This window comes from Lathyrus oleraceus, chromosome 3 (assembly GCF_024323335.1).
Source record: "Lathyrus oleraceus cultivar Zhongwan6 chromosome 3, CAAS_Psat_ZW6_1.0, whole genome shotgun sequence".
NCBI classification, from domain to species: domain Eukaryota; kingdom Viridiplantae; phylum Streptophyta; class Magnoliopsida; order Fabales; family Fabaceae; genus Lathyrus; species Lathyrus oleraceus.
The window spans coordinates 16,049,406-16,056,419 of record NC_066581.1 but is presented as its reverse complement, the minus strand read 5'-3'; the positions used below and the strand labels follow the sequence as shown (position 1 = coordinate 16,056,419).

General features: G+C 38.8%; 1 non-coding gene across 1 annotated transcript; it reads right to left on the bottom strand.

Moving 5' to 3' along the window:
• Positions 1 to 2,274: 2,274 nt before the first annotated feature.
• LOC127134125 (small nucleolar RNA R71) lies at positions 2,275 to 2,381 on the bottom strand. Its single transcript, XR_007807893.1, has one exon. It is a non-coding gene; the product is annotated as a small nucleolar RNA R71 (small nucleolar RNA).
• Between the last annotated feature and the right edge of the window lie 4,633 nt (positions 2,382 to 7,014).

Below are 7,014 nucleotides of genomic sequence, written 5' to 3'. Positions count from 1 at the left end.
ATTATTTGAAGCATACGTGAAAAAGAAAGAAAAGGGGGTGCAAAAAGAGGATTCTCTAGGAAAAGCATTCCACTAAAGCCCAGCCCACAACTACAAGGAGAAGCGCTGTGACACTGTGACGACCGCCACACATGGTGTGACGAGCGTCACACCCCTCTGCTTAGTGTTACGAGCGTAACACATGGTGTGACGGACGTCACACCCCCACTCCTATTTTTTTGGCTTTGACGCGTAACAGAAGCACGTTCTCCCCTATTCTTCCTCTGACTCGTTGACACGCTAGAAAACCTACTGAAGGAACTTTTGGGAAACAGTTACTAAAGGGATGAATATAAATAGACCTTAAGTGGTGCCCTGCCTGCTCTCTTTTTTTTTTTCCGCCGTGCAAGCTTTTACAGCAATATATTTTACAGCATTCTACTTTCTGAGCATTTTTATTTCCTTTTCTTTTCTAGTTAATTTCCAAAGCATTGAATTTATTTTCTTTCACACTAGTTTCTACACCGGAAACTATTGTGTAGTTTTTACTGGACCTAACCTTACGTTAGGTCATAGTATTTTATTCCTTCGCCTTTATTTTCCTGTCCGAACGAAGATTGTGAAGAATAAATCCAACCGGTTTGTAGTGGAGTGTTCAAGCATCGAAGCTAGGGAACAACCAAGATTTCTATTAATTTTACAGGTTCATTAATTTATTGTTTTAATTTATATATGCTCTGTACTGCTGTTTATCTATATTGTTTGTCTGATATGGTTGTATTTAAGCATAATAATTGTTTAGGCCTGTTTAGCATGTCCGGCTAATTAATTTAGATATCGGTATGTAAAGTAAGCGGAATAAAGGAATCAAAACTGAGTTGGTTTAAATTTGTTTAAAAATATAGTCACTCTTTTTATGGTCTCAATTTACAGAGTTAATACCAAAGTTTTTGTACGAGAGTAAAAGACATAAAGAAGTTAAAATCAATAGAACAACAGTTTGAGCTTTTAACTGGACAGTGTAAATTGGACATTAACTTTAAATCAGGGCGAAAGCAATTTTTAGAGTTAATTAAATTCTAATCATTTTCAAAAAGTATTTTTAAAGGTTAAATGTGAGGACGAGAGTTAAGCATTTAAGTTTAATCATATAATCTAAGTCAACAGAGCGAGAGTTTGAGACGAGGGCGTTTAAATGGTTAGTATTTTCTTAAAAAGAGTTTCTATAGATTCTATTGTTTTCAAAAAGTGATTTTAGATTTAACTAAATAGTGAGAGCATACGTTAATATAAAGTCATAGTCTGATTCAACAGAGCGAGAGTTTGAGAAAAGACTTTTAATCAATAGTGTCTACTGAAAAGATTTATTTTAAAACTAAGAAACCAACGAAGATTTGATTCCCTAATTACGACGAACTACATACCGATATCCGTGTTATTTGATATTTAATCTAGATCCAATTTTAGTTTTACTTTTCCCCCTAATCATCAAAGTATCATCTGCCTTAGCTTTACGAAGTAACCTTAGAAAAAAGGTATATCGATTCATTAAGTCCCTGTGGGATCGATATCTTTTAAAACTACGCGATTAGACTGTGCACTTGCAGTTAATACCCCAATAGACTCATAAAGTCGCGATCAAGTTTTTGCCGCCGTTGCCGGGGACTTTTATTTAGTCGATATCGTAACTCTTCTGTTACGCTGTAGAGACTAAGGTTTTTTTATTTTTTTTCTTCTTTTTCGTTGATTTGTATGCCACACACTCGCTCACAAGGCGAACCGTACTACTTACGAATCAACGACGTTGAACGATATCTCCGAGTCTTACGACGAATTCGAGAGTATCGTGCTGCAAACAATCTTCCTCCAATCGAAATTCCTGATCTCAAAAATCTCCTTCCTTCGCCGATACCCGAGATGGCAGAACCAGCTCGTGCTCTTCGAGATTACGCTGCTCCATCACAAGATGAGCCGCATTCGAGTATTGCTCCACCCGCAATCAAAGCAAACAACTTCGAACTTAAACCTTCGCTGTTGCAGGCAGTGCAACAGAATCAATTCTCTGGAAATCCTACCGAGGATCCAAACCTTCATTTATCCGTATTTGTCCAATACGCTGATACTGTTAAAGCTAATGGTGTCACTTCAGAGGCAATTCGACTTCCTCTCTTTCCTTTCTCATTAAGAGATAAAGCTAGAAGATGGCTTCAGTCTCTTCCTTCCAACTCAGTCACCACATGGAATGAGTTGAAGAAAGTCTTTCTTGCCCGATATTTTCCTCCTAGCAAAACAGCTATGTTGAGAGCCCAGATAAATGGATTTAAATAGAAAGATAACAAGTCTCTTTTCGAAGCTTGGGAAAGATACAAAGACATGATGAGACTTTGTCCACACCATGGTTTAGAGGACTGGTTAGTAATTCATACCTTCTATAATGGTCTCTTGTACAACACAAGGTTAACAATAGACGCCACCGCAGGTGGTGCGCTTATGGATAAACCTTATGCTGACGCTTATCAACTTATTGAGAGCATGGGCCAAAATCATTATCAGTGGGGAAGCGACCGAACAATGGTAGAAAAACCTCAAACAAAAGGAGGCATGTACGAGATAAGTAGCCTTGATCATGTTAATGCAAAAGTGGATGCTCTTGCCCAGAAAATTGAAAGTTTAAATGTATCACCTCCAACCACCGTGGTTGCCGTAACTCAAAATTGCGAAGTCTGTGGAATCCAAGATCACACTCCTACAGATTATCAACTCCTAACAGGAATCCAAGCAGAGCAAGTGAACTATGCTCAAGGAAATCCTTACTCGCATACCTATAACTCAAACTGGAAGAACCATCCTAATTTTTCATATAAGAGTAATAATGCTTTATACGCACCAGGTCAAGCTCCCAGTCAAGCCCCAGCTATACCCCCTGGATATCAAAAGCCGACCCCATCTACACCTAACAATAACGTTCCTAGGAAATCCAACTTGGAAATCATGATGGAGAACTTCATAGCTTCTCAACAGCAAACCAATAAAGAGTTCTTAAACCAGAATGTACACACTAACGAACAAATTAAACAACTAGCAAGTAAAGTAGATGCCCTGGCTACCCATAACAAAATGCTGGAAACACAAATCTCGCAAGTAGCTCAACAACAAGCGCCTACTGCTGTCCCAACTGGTACATTTCCTGGACAACCCCAACCTAACCCGAAAAGCCACGCTCATGCAATTATATTAAGAAGTGGAACAGAGGTAGAAGGACCATCTGACCCAAGGATTGAGAACCAAAACTCTAAAAAGTCAACTGAGGAAGAAAGTAAACCTAAGGAAAAGGAAGAGTGTAATAAGGAAATCGTAGAAAAGAAAGAACCTTATGTACCTCCACCGCCTTACAAACCACCTATCCCTTATCCTCAAAGGCAAATTAAAACCAAAGACGCGGGCCAATTTAAAAAATTTGTTGACCTACTGAAATAATTAAACGTCACCATTCCTTTTACAGAAGCTATTACGCAGATGCCCTCATATGCTAAGTTCTTAAAAGAAATTCTTTCTAATAAAAGGAAACTTGAAGATAGCGAAACCGTTACACTCACTGCTGAGTGCAGCGCGATAATCCAAAATATGCCTCCTAAACTTAAAGATCCTGGTAGTTTCTCTATACCCTGTCACATAGGAAAATTTGTCATAGACAAAGCTCTATGCGATTTAGGAGCCGGTATCAGTGTTATGCCTTTGTCCATATGCAAGAGACTTGAAATGGGAGAATTAAGACCAACTAAAATGTCTGTGCAATTAGCAGATCGTTCCGTTAGATATCCTGTAGGAATTCTTGAAAACGTTCCCGTGCGCATAGGTCAATTCTACATTCCAACCGATTTTATAATTATGGACATAAGATAAGATGAAGTTACCCGCATTATATTGGGAAGACCATTCTTAGCAACCGCCGGTGCCATCATAGACGTAAAACGAGGACGACTCACTTTCGAAGTAGGAGAAGAGAAAATTGAGTTCATTCTTTTCAAATTTTTGAAAGCACCTGCAATAGATGACACATGTTACTTCATGGATATCATCGATGAATGCATAAAAGAAACAGAAGTAGAAAATGACGAATTGTCTGACTGTCGTGTAGAAGACAAACTTAACCAATGTTTAGCAATAACATCGGATCCTACGCAATGCCTTAAGAAACCAACCCTCGACCTGAAAACACTTCCCAAAAATCTGAGATATGAATTCCTAGACTCAGAACTTGAACGACCAGTGATAGTAAATGCAGACCTAGGAAAACTCGAAACCAAAAAACTCCTACATATCTTAAGAAAATATCCAACCGCACTAGGATACAACATCACCGATCTTAAAGGGATAAGTCCTTCTATTTGTATGCACCGCATCATGCTAGAAGAAGACTGTAAAACTTCTAGGGAACATCAGAGGAGACTAAACCCGACCCTGAGTGAGGTAGTGAAGAAGGAAGTAACGAAGTTATTAGAGGTAGGTATCATATATCCTATATCCGATAGCAAATGGGTTAGCCCTGTACACGTAGTACCAAAGAAAGGGGGTATAACCGTGATCGAAAATGAAAAAGGAGAAACTATAACCAAACGAATCGAATCGGGATGGAGAATGTGCATTGACTATAGGAAGCTAAACAAAGCAACCCGAAAAGATCATTTTCCTTTACCATTCATAGACCAGGTGTTAGAACGATTAGCAAAGCATTCTCATTTCTGCTATCTGGACGGTTACTCAGACTTTTTTCAAATACCAATTCATCCTGATGACCAAGAAAAGACAACGTTCACATGTCCTTTTGGTACCTTCGCTTATCGACGAATGCCGTTTGGCTTGTGCAATGCTCCTACAACCTTCCAAAGGTGCATGATGGCCATATTCGCCGATTTTCTCGAAAACATCATGGAAGTCTTTATGGATGACTTTTCCGTATGCGGGAAAAGTTTCGAAGAATGTCTTGAAAACCTAGAAAGAGTTCTAGAACGATGTGTAAAAGTAAACCTAGTACTTAATTGGGAAAAATGTCACTTTATGGTACAAGAAGGAATTGTTTTAGGACACATCATATCAAATAGAGGAATTGAAGTAGACAAAGCCAAAATAGAAGTAATCGAAAACCTTCAACCTCCAAAAACTGTGAGAGAAGTACGAAGCTTCTTAGGACATGCCGGTTTCTACCGACGCTTCATTAAAGATTTCTCTAAAATAACTAAACCTTTAACCGGATTATTAATGAAAGACGCTGAATTCACCTTCGACAATAAATGTTTAGAAGCATTTCAAACACTTAAACAAGCATTGATCTCCGCGCCCATAATGCAGACTCCGGATTGGAATGAACCATTCGAAATAATGTGTGACGCAAGTGACTATGCCGTAGGCGCTGTTTTAGGACAACGAAAGGATAAAAAACTTCACGTCATATATTATGCAAGTAGAACTCTAGATGAAGCACAAATGAATTACGCCACGACCGAGAAAGAACTTTTAGCAGTAGTATTTGCACTAGATAAATTTCGTTCTTACTTGGTCGGAGCTAAAATAATCGTTTACACTGACCACGCTTCCATTAAGTACCTCTTAACAAAAAAGGACGCTAAACCTAGACTTCTAAGGTGGATCTTGTTCTTACAAGAATTTGATTTGGAAATCAAAGATAAAAAAGGAACTGAAAACGTAGTAGCAGATCACCTTTCTAGACTTGAAAACCTGGAACCGGAAAGAACATCGATCAATGATGACTTCTCGTACGATAAACTTATAGCTAATTTGGAAGAAAATAGAGCTGATGAACAGATAGAGACCACCTTGGTTGTATGCGTTACACCATGGTACGCCGATTTTGTCAATTATTTATCCGCCGGAGTGGTTCCACTTGATTTATCCTACCAACAAAAGAAACGATTCTTCCATGACATAAAACATTATTACTGGGACGACCCTTTACTTTTCAAAAGAGGCCCCGATGGTATTTTCCGTCGCTGTATACCTGAAGAAGAGATAGAAAGTATAATCCAACATTGTCATTCCGCTCCTTATGGTGGACACGCAAGTACATCCAAGACCTGCTCTAAAATCCTACAAGCCGGTCTTTATTGGCCAAACATATGGAAGGATGTGCATGCTGCTGTCAAGAAATGCGATAGGTGTCAACGCACAGGAAACATATCTAGATGTGACGAGATGCCACAAAAGGGCATTTTGGAAGTAGAAATTTTCGACGTGTGGGGAATAGATTTCATGGGACCTTTTCCACCTTCTTTCGGTAACAAGTACATACTCGTAGCGGTTGACTACGTATCAAAATGGATTGAGGCTATAGCTTCTCCAACAAACGACACACGAGTAGTAATTAAACTCTTTAAGAATATAATCTTTCCAAGATTTGGTGTCCCAAGAATAGTCGTCAGTGATGGTGGATCGCATTTCATATCTAGGATATTCGAAAAACTATTGTTTAAGTATGGTGTAAAACATCGAGTAGCGACACCTTACCATCCTCAAACCAGTGGACAAGTGGAAGTGTCTATCAGAGAAATTAAACAGATATTGGAAAAAACAGTCGCCACCTCGAGGAAAGACTGGTCATCAAAATTACCCGAAGCTTTATGGGCATATCGAACCGCTTACAAAACTCCCATAGGAACAACCCCATTTAAGCTTATTTATGGTAAATCTTGCCACCTCCCGGTAGAGTTAGAACATAAGGCCTATTGGGCTATTAAAAATTTAAATTTAAACTATAAGGCCGCCGGTGAAAAGCGAATCCTTGATATAAACGAATTAGAGGAACTTAGACAAGACGCATACGAAAATGCCAGAATCTACAAAGAAAGAACGAAAAAATGGCATGATAAACGCATATCAAGAAAAACTTTCAAACAAGGCGATGTAGTCCTATTGTTTAACTCTAGACTTAAGTTATTCCTAGGAAAACTACGCTCTAGATGGTCAGGCCCCTTCCAAGTCACTAATGTCTTTCCTAGTGGGGCTGTGGAAATTAAAGGA